The sequence below is a fragment of the Vicugna pacos genome, chromosome 11 (genome assembly GCF_048564905.1).
Source record: "Vicugna pacos chromosome 11, VicPac4, whole genome shotgun sequence".
Taxonomy (NCBI): Eukaryota; Metazoa; Chordata; class Mammalia; order Artiodactyla; family Camelidae; genus Vicugna; species Vicugna pacos.
This window is the reverse complement of record NC_132997.1, coordinates 14,646,913-14,667,124: the sequence shown is the minus strand read 5'-3', so window position 1 is coordinate 14,667,124 and position 20,212 is coordinate 14,646,913. Positions and strand designations below refer to the sequence as shown.

The 20,212-nt window shown below is 43.2% G+C and overlaps 1 protein-coding gene across 2 annotated transcripts in view; it reads left to right on the top strand.

The window, feature by feature from the left end:
• LOC140699645 (trafficking protein particle complex subunit 9-like) overlaps positions 1–20,212 on the top strand; it is a 193,253-nt gene that overhangs the window by 84,663 nt on the left and 88,378 nt on the right. The gene's annotated exons all lie outside the window — the stretch shown is intronic.

Genomic DNA, 20,212 nt, shown 5'->3' with positions numbered 1-20,212 from the left:
GGCATGTGCTACCAGGCCCGCTTTGGAGGAGGTGCTCTGTGATTCTTGAACTTACGTAAGATCAGATCCTACTTTCTGGTTGTTGGTAAGTTGGAGGAGAAGATGCTAGAGAATTGATAAATAGAATGTCTAGACCAGCCCTGTGAGTGAAAAGCACGGGGGACCCGAGTCCCACCTGCGAGAGCCCACCTAGCAAGCTCTGGATGAATATTCTGTTCCTCCCCGGACATACCTCTATGGCTTAAGGAAGAGGAGAGGCATGTCGTGGCCATGATCTGTACTTGTCCTCACAGGGCCCTGTGATCTACATGCCCGCAATCCCCATCTACTTCTTGGAGATGAGCTGACATGTTTAGGAGCCTGGGCACTGCTGAGGGCATAGCTGCCAGCACCGTGCTACACAGAGTCTGGCTCCGTTCACCTCATCTGTCAACTCCTGCTGAGGCCCCAGACATTAGTCAAGGTAGGTTCATCAGCGAAACCTAAGCAGGGACCTTCTTCTCCCCCTGGACAGACTGGTGAGTGAGAAGTGGAAGCCTGGAGCCCTGCCCCAGACCCCACGCCAGTGCCACTTCTTTTGTCATAGGAGGCACTGGTGACATTTTTGCTCAACAAATGCTTGTCTCTGAGTCTGCAGACCCACCAGAAAATGCCAGCTTGTTTTTGCCTTTTGAAGTCTGCCCTTGGGACTTAGCGTAGTAGCCGGATGTGTACTTAGCCCACAGTGGTTCAGCGCATTAAACTTCCCTCCTTGTGGGTCTGTCTGTTCTGGTACCATAAGGGCTCAGCCAGCATCTGAACGTCAGTGAGATAACGCGGCCAGTGAGCTAGGGTCAAGCACATTCTCCTCCAGTCACTTCTACTCCATTGTTGCTTTTACTATTCCACAGTCATTAATTTTTTAAACAATGCTTTGGTGCAGGAGCAGAGCCTCATTCTCTCCTGCTACTCTTGGTGGAAGTGAGTAAATCTGTCCAGACTGAAATGCGACCAAAATTTGTAGCTCAAAAGCTGCCTCGACGCTTGTAGGTGGAATTTTGGTTAGGGGCGCTGAACACGTTGTGGTCCCCTGGCAGCGCCGCTCCCCTCAGGCCCCTGCTTTCCCTGGAGCAGGAGGTGAGGGTGGGTCTCACCATCCCCACGTCCCTGACCTCACACACTCACGTAAATTCTTGTACATGCAGTCAAAATCATTTTTGTTCTTGTGTGTTTCTAATTTTCTCTTGTTCCTCTTTTCTTTTTTCTTTATTCCTTTTTCACTTGTACTGCCCAGTGAACATGTTGTTGCTTCTGAAAATGTGGGTTGTGCACACCCTGCATTGGAAATAGCCAGATTGCCCTCCGTGTGTCTCCATCGCTTTAAAAAGCAACAACTTAACAGCTGTTTTGATCCATCTATTATCTTAGTCATTTTTTAATTTTCTAATTTTTTGGAATATTTGCTTTGTTAGCTCATCACCCACTGGTGTTTGATACCTGTTGAAATCCTTGCTTTTGAGGAACATGTTTGGTCGTCCTTTTATTTGGTGACAAATGCGCTCTTACTAAATTTGTTTGATTGTTTTGTAGAAGTAAGATGCGATTTGATTTAGGCGGCTGCTGAGGCATTCTTTTCATGGAGTATTTAAACTTGTAAGGTTTAATTCTGCAGCATTTTGCTCGATTCCTGCTTTTACACAAACGTGCTCGGCACGCGGTTCCTGGCTGTCGCTGTGTGACGTGCGTGACGGCGCTTCCTGGCCGGCGGTCACTGGAGAGGAAGTGGCTGCCACGGAGGTGACAGCTGCAGGGGCCGCTGTTGGAGGAAGTGGTCACCGTTTGGTTCTTTAATTTTTTTTTTTTTTACATTCAACTTCCCCGTGCCATTTACATTACTTTGCCTTCATAAAGGGGCAGAATTGGGTCTAAAATCCATGCCACTATTTTGTTCCCTTTACGAGGCTGGTTTTTCTGAGTATCAGGACAACATGGCCTTCTCCTAAGTAGCTGGCTCACCTGGATCTGTTGGACACAGGGACTGCTAAAAGGGCCGTAGCTTCCTCTCTGCTCCAGCCAGTGGGCATTCAGAGCTGGGTCTGTGGTTTGCCTCAGCAGCCGTGCAGACCTCCCTGCCTCGGCCTTTACTTTTAACCCATGTTGGCAGTAAAGAGCTGAATCCGTTTCTGTTGCAGCTGACGTCCACCACTGACAGCCGTGTCGTTAGTTTGTGTTAGTCAGTCTCCAACACCCCAGACAACCGTGAAAGAAGATGATTTGGCAGACCTAGGACCTTGGATTCTCACCCCTACCCTGGTTCATCTCACCTGGCGGAATTGTTTGGTCACCACCATCATGCTGAACATGAGGCCTTGTTTCTCCTTTCATGCTCTGGTCCAAATGTGGACACTTCATTTTTCACTGAATTTGTCTCGCTTGAGACAGGCCAGAATATCTGAATGAGTCCATCACATTCTGGGTGGGGAACAGAACAGAAGTAAGTGTCACAAGTAGATGGAGTCTAGGCTGTCCGGGTTGGTAAATGCAGGCTGGGATCTGTGATGGCCGGGCTGTACCTTGGACACAGGCCTTTCCCGTGGCCCCTGAGAGCCCATGAGTTGAAGTGATAACAGCCTTGCATGGGTTCCCTCATCCTCATCTGCTCATTGGCAAGTGTGTCTGCTAATTAGGAGCTCCCCCAGACCTTGGGCCCTTCAAAGCTCAGACCACGGGAGAACCTTGAGTCCCTCCTCCTGGGACTCCTGTGTGAGAATCCAGTGCCTTCTGAGGTGAACAGCGGCAGGAGATGCCTCCCCCTCCAGGGAGCACCCTACGGAGGACTGTTAGTGCACCATGCTGTGAGTTTGTGTGTTTCCGGCCATGGTCCCTGCAGAACTACACTTGAGATGGGCTTATTGACGGACTGATTCCAGGGCAGGGCTGGGGGGGACGGAACAGTGGAAATTGAATGTGACCTCAGACACCTCGGTGGGTGCTGGGGCTGTTACTAAAATGGGGAGTCTGGGAGATACCTGCCAGGAATGGAATTCCAGAGTAAATGGTGGACATGAGGCATTTTTAAGATGCCATTTGTCATCCAAGTTAGGACTTCAAAGAGGCACTCGGGTCGATGAGCCTGGGGCTCAGGTGAAGGAGCCGTACTAGAGATACATTCTTAGCTGCTGTTCACAGCCTTGCATGTGAATTAGATCATCTCGAGGGCTGCAGACTGAGGCTGAGGTGGGGTAGGACTGTGTCTGGATTGGAGGAAAGCCCAGACCATGCAGCTTTGGTGTGTCAGTCAGTGGCGTTTGCCATTGTCAAAGCAATGCCAGTTATCCTTAAGGGGCCGGGGGCTGGGCAGGACCAGCCAGGAAGAAATCTGAAGGGAGGGTCATGGCCAAGTGTGCGTCTTGGGAAGGTGCAGAGTCTGCAGGGTCTGGGAGGATAGACTCCTCAGAAGCTAGAGTTGGAGTGAGGAGTGGGGAGAAGTTTGTCACAATCACCTGTGAGGGAGGGAGGCAGGCCTTGGGAGCCCCACCATACCGGACTCGTTTTCCCATGAACAGAAGGCAGTTAGACAGAGGATCTGAGGTGAGAAGGGATGGGCACTGGCAGGGGAGCCAACCTGGAGAATGGTGCTTGGAAAGTTCTGGAATAGTCTCCCTGAAAAATAGAGTTAAAAATACCCAGACTCTTAAGAACATTGTTAGTGACTTGGGAGGAGGCAGTTATTTTTCTGGCCTCCTAAGGGTAAGGCATGTATCCAGGGATACACAGAAGACACGGGTAGTCTGTTTCAGGGGCTTGATCATTACCGGGGGAACAGTGCAAGTTTAAAGGGGGAGAAGGGCAGCGGAGGGAAACTAGCCAGGCCCCGTGTCAGGTACCAGTCGGCCGCCCTACTTGCGTGTTGCATTCACATCCATGCCTCCCAGGTGGGCGGTGGCAGCCCCCTTTTGCGGTTTGGGAAGCCTTCTCAGAGGGGTTAAGGAATTGGTCCATTTAGCGGCTAGTAAATGCTGTAGCAGGATTCAAGCAGGGCCTTGTCAGACTTCAAGGGCATGTTCTCTCTACTGTTTCCAGTACTTCCCTGTTATACCTGGAATGGTGAAGTGGGTCAGTTTTGGAGCCTTTCAGAAAAAGTATGATTTAAGCGCCTCTGGACCGTTTTACAAAGCTCAGCGTTGTTTGATGGTTCTGAAGCACGCAGTGATTTTCGCCGCACAGAGGTAACGTCTAACTCCTTTGTCGATGTCGTGGTTGCAAATGATGTACAGGTTCAAAACCACACTTCGCAGCTTCTGAAGGGAAACTCTCCAATTCTCCCTTGATCCGCTTTCTTCCACGGGATGTAACTGTGCTGCAGCATAGGCCTGAGCTTTCCGTATGGAGTGAGGGTTTAATATCCGATGTTAGCATAAAACGGTCAGATGAAGAAAATCGACGTTGACAATTTATTTTTGGGTTTCATTAGTCAAGATATACTATCAGTTAATGGCCCATATTACAAATGAAATTGAGTACAGGACATTGCATTTCTTCCTTTCTATTTAGAGTTCTCTTACAGAATAATGTTGCCTGCTTTGGAACATCAGCTGCACCACTCACGGCACCTATCAGTGTGTTGGTGTGATTGCACTTACAGAGTGAATGTAATCTGGGCTTCCTCAGCCCCGAACACTTCAGTGCAGAATCACGGGCTGTAGCCATCTGTTAGTCACGCAAATACTTCTAAAATTATATGATGCTAGAAAAGGAAGAAGAGAGAGAGAGAGATTGCCTTTATCAAATTTCCTTTCAGTTCTAACTGCAAACTGTTGTTGAGCAGCTCTGGTTTCCTTTGGATATGAATATATACATTTCTTTGCATGTAACCTGGGTTTTGGACTAGAACACCAAGTTTTTGCTGTCCCCAAGCCACAAAAATAGTAGCCAAATTGGACCCGTGTGAAATAGTTTATAGTTTTTTCTGAGAATGTATCCTTGAATTTGGGACTTGGGCTGTGATTTTTGCTTTTTGCTTCCCCCACCCGTCTTGTAATCTCTCACTCCTTCCCACGTGGCCCCCAAGGGTTCGTGGACTCAAAGGAGCGGGCAAACACCCAGTTGGTCACCATGTACTGCTGCTATAGATAGAGGCCAGACAAGACCTAAAGGACATTATCAGAGAGGACTTCCTGGAAGAAATGGGCTCTACATTCAGTTGTGAGGACAGAGTAAGAGTCAGCCAGGAGAAGGAGTCAAGAATGTGGCTCAGGTCGCAGGTGCAGCCCGGGTAGAGGCCTGGAGGCTTTTGGCGTGGGGACCTGGGGAGAGTGCCCTGTGCGGTCCAGGGTGGAGGGAGCCCCTGCTGGGGAGGACACTGGAGAGAGTCCGTGGTGTAGGGCTTTGGAAGAAGTTGAGTTTTACTAGAACTGACACAGTAGGCAGTGAAGGGTGTCAACAGAAAGTGACCCTAAGGAAAGGTACTTCTGGTTTTGCTTCAGATATACTACAGACAAATGGGTCGGGATGGGCGAGAGCAGGTATGTCAGTCCCTTTGAGACCCAACCCGTCATTCATTTATTCATAACACGTGCACTTCAGTGAGTCTAGGGGAGACAGAGTGTAGCCACATTAGTAAGCAAAATGTATTTGCTTCTTGAGAACTTAGCATTGTCAGAAGTTGACTTAGCCTAGAATGTTTTAGGAAGAGAGGAACAAATTGTGGAGGTTGGAGGGAGGGAAGGCTTCCTTGGGAAACAGTCAAAATGAGCCTGGAGGCAAGTGGGAAGTAGGAGCAGGTCTGGGGGCTCCTGAGGTCACTGGGGACCTATGTCCTGAGATGAGACTGGGCGAGCAGGGCCTGGGGTGGGGCTAGAACTCTAACAGGGAGCCTCTGAAGTGTTTGAAGTGGGATTGATGTAATCAAATTTGTGCTTTGGGAAGGCTGTCATGGCTCTGTGTATCTGTGCGTAGCGGGGAAGAGGGGGAGGGTGCCACCAACTGGGGGATCATTAGAAGACCATTCACAGGCTGGGATATGGGCATCGGGGCTACTTCGGGACGGCAGGGGCAGTGTGGATGCCGGCTTTCCTTATGTGGGGCTTGTTAGCGGGGCTGCCCTAGAGGCACCTTGTGGCTGGAAGGAAACGGATGGAGGCCGCCAGGTGGACATTCCTCTTCTCTCCTTCCATGCCTAGTGTGATGATCTTAGCTCAGCCAACATTTGGAACAAAAGAGCTAATCTCCCGGGTTGCCCAGGCCTTTGTTGAGCTCCTTCGAGTGAGATCTGGTAGGATTTAGGTTTGTGTTCATATCTGGATGTTCACTTAGCTAGAAACGTCCTGTCATTTTGATTTCCATAGGGGTTTTTATTCCTGATAAAGACTGCTTTCTTGGTGAGAGGAAAATTAATACAGCTGTTGTCTTTTTCAAAAAACATCATATATTTTAAGAACTTTAATATTCAAAAGAATAGGAATATAAAAATATTTAAGGAAGATTTTGGTGTGGTTTCTTTGCTTTCTGAGCTAATGTGGAGTTAGAGCCATTGCATTACTTAATAGCACATCCTTGCCAGTATTTAAAGAGCTGTTAGTGAGCGCCCCAGGCCCCACCTCTCAGAATCGTTAAAGTTTGCTCTGAAATAGTGAGGTCATAAAGGTCTTGTTTTCAGAAATCAAAAGGTTTTAAATACGCACCATAGCTCCATTTATAAAATAATAATAAGTTCAAAATTAAGAAAGTGGAGGATAATTGATTTTTTTTAAAGCCTAAACATAAACTTTCTTGTGCTAATGTTGCAACTGGAAATTTTGAAAAGAAAAATCCTACTGCAATATCATCTACGTGGTATATATATATCAGTTTCACGCTTGAAAAGTAACTGCGCAGTGGTTTTCAAAGTCAGGAGCATTCCAGCTGAAATACTGGCAGTGGTGGCTGCTGGTTTTCAATGGAAGAGCCTAAATTTGCCTTCTTAGCTTTTTTTTTTTTTTTGTACTGAGAAGGTTGAGTAGTGCTTTGCCAGCATGATTTTCGGGCAATTTGAGGTCAGATGTCGTGTACCAGCAGTGAGATATTTCCATGCATTTTATTTTCTGGACATCACCAGGGCACATGTGTGGTTTGTGCCTGCAGGCTGGAATGCTGTAGGACTCCCTGATCCATCACCGTTATGTCCTGGTGCTGCTCCAGTCAGTGAATGATTTTCTGTGACTTGGAGGTAATGTGGTCTGATGGAGATGATCAGATGTGCAGTTAAAGTGCTATTAATTGAAATAAGAGTAACCTAGACACATTGCTCTAACAATACAGGATGAGGGAGGAGGATTGGCTGAGCTGCTTGCAGTGGGGTGTCTTCTCAGGTGACTCCCTCACCGTGATTCCTGCCAATATCCGCCCCAGCCCTGCACGGTAGTCCTGCCGAAGCAAGCAAGCACTTTGCTCAGAAACGCACTGAATTTCCTTGTGCCTCTCTTTGTTGGCTTTTTTTTTGAAAGCACATTTTGCCCTTTGCTTAAATGCCATCCATGCTAGTCACCTCTTACACTCATTTTTCTGGACCTCGTCCATAAATAGCTGCTGAATGGATGAACAGAATGTAGTATCTCCATGTAGTGGAACATTATTCACACTTAAGAGTGAGTAAAAAAGAAAAAAAAAGAGGAGAATGAAAAAGCCACCTGTTTTGGGAATTCCACCCTGACTGTTCAACCCACACTTTTCCGTTTGAAACCCAATCACTTATGCTCCACTCTACTCTTTTTGATAGTACTTACCACCTTCTAATAATCTTTAACGTTTCCAAAAAAAAAAAAGAAAGAGATGCTGATACCACTTCAAAATATACAAGCCTTGATAACAGCTTGTTATTTGAAAGGAAGCAGACACAAACGGTCACAAATTGTTGATTTCAGTGATCTGAAATGCCCAGAATAGGCACATGCAGAGGCAGAGAGCAGGTGATGGTTGGAAGGGGCTGAGTGGAGGGGGATTAGGGAGTGAATGCTAGTGATAGGGGGATTCTTTTGGGCTGATGAAGTGTTCTGGAAATAGAAGTTGATGAGGGCTGCACAACCGTGATTGTGCAGAAGACTGCTGAGCGCTGTGTCTGGGAGTGCCTGTCGTTGGGGCATCTTTATTTTGTTCTCATTCTGCAATGTGAAGTGCCATCTTCTGCTGTGGTCATTCTACTCCTGTGAGTGGTGAGGGTCAGAGACTTTGTAGAGTTCTGTTCCTTTTCTCCCTCTGGCTGAGTGTAGGCAAAAAAATTTAAGCCTGAGAAGTGCTCCATCTGCAGAAATGTCTTTCAGTTTTGCCTGGTGTAAAAATCTTGAGAGCTTTTAACCGTTGAGGCTAGTCTGTGGGGGTAAATAGCCCATGAAGCCTGGGTGAGCCCGGGAAGAGCCGGGCTTCCCTCCCAGACACGGGTGGGGATTTCACCCCCTTTCAGGCAGTGAAGGGCCCAGACCCGTGAGCAGAGTTGACAATCGTGAATATTTACGTGTATCCGCTGCTTCATCTTGGATATTAATTTCAAGCTGAGTCAGTTTGTGGCGGCAGCCTCATCCTACATCAGGAATTTATAGTATCTGCTCTTTGAGGTGAAGACCTGACAGACTTGATTATTTAACAGTCTGCCTTGAATTGATATCTCAGATTCCTTTGTGAAAAGCAAAACAGCAGAAATACAGACGTCCTTTAATGCCAATGTGGCCTGGAACAGGTTTAGTCTCTGTGCCTCAGTGGCCTTATCTGTGGGTGGGGAAGATGATAACAGTGCTTCCCTCAGAGGAGCTGGTGAGGGGAGAGTGAGAAGCACAAATGGAGGACTTACACGAGATGCTCATAAATGACCGAATTTAGTGCTCTCCGCCTGGTGAGGCCTGAGGTGCAGAGATGTCAGAACAGAGCAGTCCTAGCCGGAGCTCGATACGTGATGGTAGCTGTTATGATCAGTATCACCACTGTGGTTTATCAGGTAGTTTTAAGACTTGGTAATATGATTTCATGAATAATGTTAAAAGACTAGACATCTCAGATCCAGTTTACATAGTCCTCAAGATTTCTTCTGAGAATTGGATGGTTTCTTCCCCATCTTAAATCTGAGATGAGTCTCTAAAAAATTCCCTATTCCTCCATCTTTTTGCTTTAATTCTCTATTTCTTACAAAACAAAGTTTTTAGATGGAGTTACTGGGGACTGAACTGAGGGCCTCATGCATGCTAAGAACATACTCTCCCAAATGAGGTATAATCTCTTCCCTGATTTTTTTTAAAATTTACATCTTAGTTTTCAGAGGTTAGAGGCCTCTAATTCTTTTTCTGGAGACTTGTCCATGAACCTGTAAATCTACAATTAATGGACAAAATTTGGTTTATTAAAAAAAAATCTATAGAATATTCTGCAATCCATCCAAAAGGAAATTCTCATGGACTTAGAATGTTTCTCCTTTAAGGTGATATCTCCTGTTTGGTCGAGCTTAATTTATTAACTGCCATCCTCCTCATCATCATGACCAAACTCGCTGTGAGTGGACGCCTAACTGAGGCTAAAATGCTTTGCTCATATTTTACTTCATAGCAGGTGTTTGATTGTAGGTATCAGTGTCTCCTTTTTTGTAGCTGAGGGATTGAGAGATGGGTCAGCTTGCCCCAAATCACACGCAGCTGGCGGTGGCTAGCTCGATGCTGGAATCCAGGCTGCACAGGATGAATTCTCAATTGCTCCTCTAATCAGCCTCCCGTTGAGTGTTTTCCCGAACTCCTGTGAGTCCATAAATGACCGATTTTAGCTATCTCAGCCTGATGAGGTCTTCAAAGGAGAGACACCAGTGAGAATGTGAGGCAGAGTGACATAAATTAAAATTGTACATTTTCACAAATGTTTTATTCTCAGGTAATGACTTTAAAGGTAATATTTTTTTAATTTAGTGCTTTGTGAGAACTAAAAACAAAACATTTAAAATAACTATTGTGCAAGAGAGAAGTGGTCTTTGAAAGTCCAACTGTTGCTAATGATGTTACTTGTTTTTTCTAGTGGTGTTTATTTACTGAAAAATTTCCAAACACTGAATTTGTTTTATGTAGTCTTAGTATGAAAGAAAACTTTGTCAGTGAGTATTGTAAGTAAAATCCTTACTCTTTTATTTCCTGATGATGAATATCTTAGTTGTTTACCTGGCTTAAGTATATTTCATCATTTGTGAAATTTGAGTAATATGGTTTACCTTGTCTGACTGTGAGAGCTGGACGCCTTGTATACAAAGCACCGTATAGGTGCTTAATAAAAATGTGCTGTCACAGTGACTGATAGTTTAGAAGTATCAACTCTGAATACTAAAAAGTGTAGCTTATTTCTGATGCATATTCAATATGTATATATATGATATACATTAATATGGCTTAAAGAAACTAGGATTCAGTTTTTTTATAAGTGCAGTATGAAGCTTTATTGAAATCTGTGTCATTCTAGTGAGACAGGGACTACTTAAATTGCCTTAAGCAGACGACCTTGAAGATTATTTACACAGAATGTGTATTGTTACAGCTCAGAATTCATATTGCCGTGTAACCATCCATCAGACATTTAATTTCTCGGGATTCTGACCAGAACCATTAAGTTTAGAAAAATCCACATTGATTATTTTCAGGGAATAAGCTTCTCTCTTTTGTGATTAAAGAATATTTTGATTTTTTTCTGCACTCTTTTCAGGTTTTAAAATTTCAAAATTTTGATTTGACATGTCACTTTTTTAATAGAGAGAATAAAGCTCATGCTGTTTTAATATGTAAATAAATGTTTTTGTATTTCAACAAACTTGTATCATTTTCTGGCTCTTTGAGAACTATTTTGCAAGATACTTAGATTACCTACTGTTGGAGAAATACAGACGTGACTTCTATGAATATAGGCGTAGTACAGTTCTGTTGGTTTTTACTACAGTGCAAGACATGAGACCTAGGAGAGCTTTGCTGCTGATTGCCAGGAGGACAGATCTCAGGTCTCAGTCTCCCCTCATGTAAAATGAAGTGGCTGGACTGGAATCTTTCCACTTCTAAGATGAATTTCCATGAGCCTATGTATTTTGTTTATATTTAGGAGTATTAGCAATATCAGATTAAATACTGAATACCCGTCCATTCCCCCGAAGCAAAGTGCAGTATATGCTACATAAGCTTCTAGTTACCTGATTCTCGTTTCTCATCCTACAGTCAATTTTTGTGTTGCATGTTTCCCGGCAACCTGGAAGGTCTTTTTAGCCATAGGTGGCGCTGTTGCAACTTTTTACAGTCTTAATTTTTCTGTTTGTAAAATAAGGCTTAAACAATGTGATTTTATTTTGATTTCTTTGCTTAATGCTTCAGAATAGCACAATGTCCATTATGTCTTTCTACCTGGAAAAATTTTTCTGCTTATATCATAGTTTTATTCTGTTATCTCACTGTGAACATTTCAGACTTGCTGTGCAAACAATGGCAAAATCGGCCTTTTCTTCTAGTGTTAGAAACCAGTGAGCCGGGATTTTATAAAACAGCTAGAAGCTGCCTCTGGAGCACCATAAAGCTGAAAAGTGTGTTGAGTTCCCTGAGTATTGACCCCGCCGCTGTGTGTTAATTGGTGGCAGTTGATTTGGTACATATATGAAGGGGTGTAGTTTCTTGACTTGGGTTTGCCTGCACGTGCTGCCACTGAACCACGTGATCCTGAGTCAGCTCGTTCTGAGTTTTCCCCTTGTCTGTGAGAAGGGGACGCTCATATCTGCTTTGTAGAATTGTGAGAATTAGTAATTATGTAACGTGTTTAACACAGTGGGTACGTCAAGAGAGCTCATAAACTTTAGCTGCTGTTTTGTGTGAAGCCATCATTTTATAGTCTTTGGTAATTACAAAGAAACAAGAAAATAAGAAAAGCTGATTTTATGATGAAAGATATTTGAGGAGGTTCCATAATTCCTACACCCATAATTTAGCATCAGCAGAGTCAGAACTGTTACACAGTCGCCCTGGACCAACGTTAAGCCACAGAAATTTTTGTTACTTCATATATGTTGGGGCCTAAGGGGAACCAATACTTATACACATGTTGTCTCCAGCAGCCAACTGAGAGATGACACAAAAGAGTAGGCAGGCGTTAAATGTCTTCTTTGTTACTGATGAAGCCACGTTCTCCATGAACTTCAGGGCTGTGGGTAAATGAGTGTCATGATACTGTGTCCCAGAAGTAGAGACTCACCCTGTCCCAGGTATCTCTGGGCCACAACAAGCCTTCCCTTGAGAGAATCTGCCCCATCATGCACAGGGCTGTTCTGCCATGGAGCTGAGCATCCAGGGTGCTTCCCTAGGGTGGCCAACACTGGAGGGAAAGGAAGGGTTTCACATGCCCTGCTTGTCTCCCTGGAATCACAACTCAATCTGTTAATGTGAGGAGGGCTAGCTGTGGGCCAGGGGTCAGGGCTGTGAAGGGAGTAGCACTCTGCATGGCCCAGAGGAGTGGGGAGGAGGTATCCCTTCCATCAGTTTAAACAGGTGGTGGGATGGAACAGAAGGGTGCACCCCAAGAGTTTATAAAAGGAGAAATAAAAATTTCCTTTGGGTATTAGTCTAGCCAGGAAACACAGAAGATGATTAGGAAGGAGACTTGTAAACCACTGTAATATTAATTTGACATTTGTTGAGCACCAAAAATGTGCTACATTCTTTTCTGAGCGTTTTACAGAAATGAATCCTTCAATCTTGTCAACAAGCGAGTAAGGAAGGTTTGATTGTTATCCCAGTTTTACAGTGTGGAAATTGAGGCACACAGAGGGTAAGTTGGCCAAGGTCACAGAACCAGTAAGTGGCAGAGCAAGTATTTTAACCCTGGCTGTATGGTATTGTGGCTCCCAGAATGGGCTTTGGGTGCTTAGATGTATCTGCATCCCTCGATTTCTGTACGTCTGTGCCTCAATTAGCCCATAAAGGACAGGGAAAGGAGAGTTACACAGGTGCTCACAGTCGTGTCTCGGCAACTGTCCACGAAGAGTGCACCGTGATTAGCATTAATTGTTTTCCAGGCAGCAGATCTGTTGGTATAACAGAAATTTAGTCCATTGAATTAATGTAGAAATCCTTCCTGCTCTGCTTCTGTCCACACTTGCCATGTGACTGCCTGCCCGTGATTGGGCCGTGGAGGAGAACATATACTCATGGTTGAACTCTGATATTGCAGTCTGGTTCATAGTTTCACGTCTTCTGTTACATTAATAAGTTAAATTTCTGGTTTTCTTGTATCAGTGTCTCATGAGTTTGGTTAATGTGAAACCAGTCCATGGGAGCCCAGGGGTTATGACGGTATAAATTTTTAGCACGTTGTGGCACTTCTAGCCGTGCAGACCTGACTAGGGGATGTACGCCTTTCTCACTGATTTCTCCCAACAGCAGGGTCCTCTCACGGATGTGAGGCTGGGAGCTCTCTGAGTAGCTCAGTCAGAGGCCAAGTCCACCAATCAGAAAATGATGAAGTACCTGGAAGTGGGTTTAATAAAAGTAAAGGGCTTCCAGGTAATCTGATGGGCCGTTCAAGAAATTTGGTGAAAAGCTGTCCACTGTCTGTGGTTTAGCTTCTTCTTTGCTGTTGAAAAGTCTGGAGTAGATGAAGGGATTTTAAAAAGCAGAAAGGAGTGCTTTCAGGTGGTACGTCCACACCGGTGAGAAGTGATGGATGACCGCCTGTGTGAGGCACAGAGTCTTACAAACTTCATAAAACAGCTTCAAATGCTCTGCCATCTGAGTGCACTTCATATGGGGTCCAGTTCATCACTGGTCACGCTGTGAGGGCAAGTAACTGACGATGGCAGAAAGGACACGGAGGCATCAAAAAGGTCTCAGTCATATTCCCTGTTTAAACAATGTGGCACAGTGTATTATATTTGAGCTGGTTTTTCACTGAACAGTTTTTAGTGTTTTCTGGGACTCCCCAGTGCCCCAAGGTTCCATGCAGCTGGGTGTCCCCTCATAGCAGCTCCGTCAGCGCTTGCGCTGGGCTGATGTGGTGTCACGGGAAGCAGGACGGTCAGCGTCCCCGGCTCCTCTGAGCTCCGTCTCCTCATCCGCAGAGCCTGGTTTCTCATCCGTGTCTACTTAGTAGGGTTGCTGAGAATCACACGTGATGGTTATCAGGTGTGAATTCTGGTTGTCTCTGCGATTGGCAAATAGCCAATAATTGATAGAAACTCTTGTTTTTTTATTGTAATTGTGTCTCCTAGATTGCAGTGGTTTTTAGTCTGCATTTTTTTATAACTTTACTCATTTTTAAATATGCCCTTATTTTATTTATATTTTTTGAGGTACGGGGGACTGAAGCCAGGACATTGTGCATGCTATGCAGGTTCTCTACAACTGAGTAATACCCATCCTCCTTGTCTGCACTTAAAAATAAATATTGCAATACACAAAATAGCTCTTAAACTCCATCATGGGACCTGGTCTCTGTATAGGCAATTGAACACGTATACTATTTCAATAAGAATAAATGCTGTTGAGACATACGTTTCTGAATCTGTTAATGTGCTTAAAAGCGATCATAGCTAGTGATAAACACGAGACTTGGATCCAGTACTTCTTAGGGTATGTTTTGCCATCATGGGAAATTACATTCTACCGAGAAGGCTAATTGGGTCTCTTTGATATTTGGATGCTTTAGCAGGTGATCAAGGCTTTCCAAAGCTGACAGTTTTGTATTTTAGACTAACTACAAAGTTATCTTCTAGAAGATGGAAATCATAACCTTGTGAATTTCCCAGTAATCCAGGGGGTATGTGTCTGTGTCTGTGTCTGTGTGAACGTTTGTGTGTGTGATTTCAGGAATGTAGAAATAAGTTCCATATAGACTTCTGATATCTTTCTCTTCCAGTTCAAGGTATAAGCATATACTTACACAAATAAATTGATTTTCTTTTGTCATTTGGCATATTGGCGGGAATAAGAGGTTCTCATACTTGTTTCAGAAGGGTTGGGAAGCATGAGCTTAGAAAACGGGAGGAGAAAGAGGCAGGGAGACACTTCACACTTTGTGCAGGATATGAGAAACAGTAGCTTTTCTTTTCTCTTTTCTTCTAAAGCAAACTGGCACTGAATTGTAACACACTATTACTCAGAATTGCTTTTCTAATCAGATACAAGTGCCTCAGATTTTTCAAGGCAACATGAATGATGAAATGTGTTTTAGCATTTATCTTTAAAAGTAGTTTTATTTCTCAAGTAAAAGACTATAGCCTGTTTCTTCCAGCGTCACAAGAAATTCTCATTGATCTATGTACATGTTCTATGTGCTTATTTTCTTTGGGTTTTTTTTAAGTGCTTGTTTCATTGTGGTGTGAATGAATGTTTAAAATTTCTGGATTTTGATCTTTAGAAAATGCTGATTTATCAGAACTGTTAAAAACCTGATTGTTCTTTGGTCCTTGTTTGGTGGGGCACCCTGTTGATTAATCTTGTCTGTTAAAGAGAGAAATTCTTCCTCTAGCCTGCAGATCATTAAGTATATGGTTTGCAGTATGCCTTTAAATTTCATTGAATGCATTGAACATGATTGTCCAGTGAATTTTGAGTTGACTCATAGTAATGACTTTGCTTTGTTTCTGTGGCTTTTACTCCCCACAAGAGCTTGAATTCTCTGTTGCATTTTGTATACGTGTTCTTCACAGTGGAAGACATTTTTTACAGAGGTGGTTTTTCCTAACACCTCTGAATGCCTTCTGTAATTGATACAACAATAATCTGTTATTTCAATGCTTAATTATTTCATAGACTAGTTTTTGGCTTAATCAGAAACAATGACAGAGTGATAATAAAAAATAAGAAAACTTTCCTTCCTTTGAAGAATAGAAATCAGGTGGTCAGGCTCACCCATGCTTTGTGCCTGACACACTTAATCTCATGTCATTGTGTATCATGATTCGGAGATGGAGTTGCTTCAGGTTTATTGATTTTTGTTTTAACATTTGTTTTGAATTCTTTCTCCAGGCTTATGTATCCTGTTGGGTTTGTTGAAACTGTAGAAGGGAAACAAAAGCTTTTTTTGGTTTCCGGAGGCCTGAGTTGCTGATGATAAAGAGTTGAGGGTGGGCTGAGGAACAGAGTGACACTCCCTCTGCTCCCAGCTGAAATTGATGAACAATGAAATCAATTAAGTGTATCGGTATTTGACCAATAGAAGTTAGCAAGCCCAAACTGGCTAGTTATGCCCAAAGAAAGTACTGAATTCACCTGCAGAATTAGGTGCTTTACCAAGAAGAAGCAGCTTAGAGCAATCAGAAAAATCAGTCCTATGATGAGATATAAAATAAATATAATATCTTTTATTTCTGAAACTTTTCTACGTTAAGTTGTGTAGAGCTAAAATTAAGTTTCAAGCACCAGTAGTTAACAGTGTGGGTGGTTCTGTATGATCATTATTCAGGAATGTGCCTAGACTCTGCTAGAGTGGCTGAAGCTGGCAGGAAAAGACCCAGAGCCAGGATTTGTCACCCTAGGGTGTCCTTCATAATGGTTCCATGTGGGAGCCCATGATTGGGTTAACAAATTTTAACAGACCCCAGCCGCCTGTCAAATTTAAGAAGAAAACGTATGCTTAGTAACTGCTTTGCAAGCAGGGCCCTGTGCATACTCACTCCTGTCTCCTTGCCTTAAAAAGCAGAGATAATGCTTTGCTTGCGTAGATGAGGTTTTAGATAGCACTCTGCTCATCGCAAAGCAATGACCCAGGCCCTCAGCTATATAGGCTGGGCTTGTGTGCAGTTAGATACTCTATTATCCCCCAAACAAGGACCTAGCTGGTCTGGTGGTCTGCTTTGTAATTCACATGTCTAAAGAATGTATCTTATTCCTCTCACACCATGACTTCGCTAAAGATACACTAAGCCTTTGTACTCATGGTGGATTCTACAATCTCTGTCTCATCCTTCTTTCCCCAAGTTCCTGCTTACTATCACTCAACTGTTAATGACGTTTTCCTTTGATTATACACAATAAATATGGGAGCATTTGAGAGGCTCGCGGAGTTGGGTCCCTACGCCCTCTCGCTTTCTTGACTTTTTCCACAGAGTCTTGAGTATTCATTCCCTGTACGTAAGACTTCTGCCAGCCAGAACCCACAGTTCCAGGTGAGAAGGATGCAGGCTTTATCTCTCCTACCCGAGGGAGAGAGAGTAGAAAATTGAGATCTGCTCTTCCGTGGTCCCTTCCTGCCCCAGGTCTACTCCAGTTCACCTGCAGCCTTCTGGCCTCTGCTCACAGGGCCTCTGTCCCAGGACTGACAGCAGCCTTTTCTTCCCTGGTAAACATTTCCTGTGCCTTTTAGAAGTTGGTCTCTTCTGTGCAATACAACCCTGGCAGATGTGATGGTGGTAAGCGTGCTGGTGGGCAGTCACTTGGGGACTGCCAGGAGCCATGCTGATTCTCCTGAGTCTCACATTCGGGGTTACAGAACTGTCGAGCAGCAGAGGAAGCCCTTTAACGTGAGGCCAGCTCAGCATTGCATCACTTTCATTTTATTTTTGAATTTTCAGTGGAGAAATTATTTGTAGCAAACTGTTCCAGATTTTTGGCTGCCTGCTTTCCTCACCACCATTTCCTTGTTGGCTCTGGTGCTTGTTTTAAGAACCAGGTTTCTTCTCTGGTTATTTCTAGCAGCTGGGCTTGCCGAATCCTTGATCTGCATTTGAAGCAGAATGCTTCTTCGTGATGTCAAGCTGATTTTCCTATTTCTGAATATTTCGTGTACACTCAGCAACTCTTTCAAGTGAAATGCTCTTGTCCAATTCTGTTAACCCACATTTGCCGATCTCCTGCTTTCATGCTGAGGGCAGTTTCTTCTTCCTGTAATAAAAGTTAGCAATTTGCATTTACTATTTGAAGGTTCTGGCCCTAGGTGCTTTTGTCCTTAACAGTTTTAATACAATTCACCCATTAAAATGTACAGCGGTTTTTACTCAATGCCCAGAATTGTGCATCGCAGTCAATCTTAGAATATTTTCATCCCCCAACAGGAAGCCCTGTATGCACAAGCAGTCATTCCCATCTTCCTCATCCTCCCCCAGCCCCAGGCAGCCACTGTTCTCTCTCTGTGGATTTGCCTGTGCTGGACATTTCATGTAAAACAAGTTATTTCATGTAAATGGAACTGTCTATTGTGACTGACTTCTTTCACACTGAGTAACTTTTTCAATGTTTTTCCAGGTTGTGGCCTGGGTCAGTACTCCATGCTTTGCTATTGCTGAATTATATTCTACTGTATATCCGGGCCCCACTGTTTACCCATTCATCAGGTGATAGTCATTTGTGTTGCTTCTGCTTTTTGGGTGTGAAGAGTAATGGCGCCGTGAATACTCCTGTAGGAGTTTTTATGTGGACATTTGTTTTCAGTTCTCTTACTTGGGTGACCAGAGAGCAGAAATGCTGGGTCATTCATAAACCAAATGTTCAACTCTCTGAGGACCTGCCAGGCTGTTTTCTAAAGTGGCCACGCTGTGTTACATCCTCACCAGTAAGGGCTGCGCGCTCCGCTTCCTCTGTGTCTTCATTAGTGCTTGTTACACTTTTTTTTATTATAACCTTTTGTAGTGAGTGTGAAGCGGTTTCTCCTAGTGGTTTTGACTTGATTTCTTTTACAGCTAATGATATTGAACATCGTTTGATTGTGCTTATTGGCCATTTGTGTATTTTCTTTGAAAAATACATTTTCAGATACTTTATTCACATTTTAATTGAGTTCTCTTTTTCTTGTTGAGTTGTAGGAGTTTTTTCTTTTATTTTATCTGAATACTTAATCAGTTAAATAATTTGAAAAAATTTTCTCCTCTCTGTTGTTTTTTCACTTTCTGGATGGTGTCCTTTGAAGCAAATTTTTAACATTTGATGAACTCCAATTTATCACTGTTTTCTTTGTTCCTTGAGCTTTTGGGGTAATATTTAAAATCTGAGGTATTTTATTTAAACTTTTATATAAAAAATAACTTAATTCTTAAGACCGTTCTAGGAGATGGGTGCTGTGGTTGTCCACAGTCTATGGATAGGAGACTGAGGTGCAGAAAATTTCACTGAAATATCAGTGTCACAGCTACCCAGTGCTGTGGGATTTCAGACCCTCATGTTTGTCCCCAGCATTTGTGATCTTCACCACCATGCTCCACTACTGCCTGGAATCGTTAATGAAAAAGTTTTCCTTTTTTGATTTCTTGATTGTTTGTTTTCTCATTGGGGAACTCACCTCTTCATTTTCCTTGTAGAGATCTGTGTAGGTTTATTTTAGGTCTCATGTACTTATTTATTACTCAGGCTCCAGTGATGATTGTGCCTAGTTGATCTAATCAATTCATGCTCAAGTCTTTCCTGCTCATGACACTAAAAAGAGTCATGATTTACATAATGCTCAAAGAAGAATGTACTTGAGTGATTTTATTTTTCTAACCAATCAAACCAATCAAATAAAAACCCAGTGTTGGAACAGATTATTAGCCCTGCAGAATAGGGTCACTGTCTTCCTTGTGTTTCATTTCTTTTGTCACAGTGTCTGGATAGTGCCTTGCTGTCCAGCAGTTTTGTGAGTATACGGTGCTCGTGAATCATTGTAAGGAAAGAATTTTGACAACAGACTGTGTTGTTCATTTCACGAGGGAAAAGATCATATAGAAATACTGCTCAGATTTATTTTAAAATTAAGCTTGGTGTTTTGAGAAGGGTTCAAGAAACCATACAAAAATCGTTTTCACTAATTTAAAATCTATCTTAGACACATTATGCTTACATAGCAGAGTAACTTATCAACTAGCCTTGACAAGAGGAGTGTATTATTGATTATCTATTTTAGTTGAAATATTCTACCTGGGATAAAGTAATCAGTGCCCATAAATGAACAAATATGTTCGTATTTCTATGCAACATGGGAGCAGACTTCATATCTTTCTATATAATATATATGACTGTGTGTTTTAATCTGTCTGTCAGTGTTTTTATAGTTTTTCAGCAATGTTGTAACTTTAGAATTCTTCTAAGGAAACCACCCCCAATTCTAGTGCAGTTTGTACAGTGTATCCTTTCTTATGCATGGGATTCCACTGTCCCCTCTGTGAGGAATTTCCTCTCCTATTGAGTTAGTAGCAGAGTTAAAGGAACTATGATTTCTAGGCCTTTGATCTCCATGTGTTTGCAGTTGGCTGTCAATCAAGATTTTCCCTTTCTTGAGTTTTCATTGTTCAATTAGAATTTTG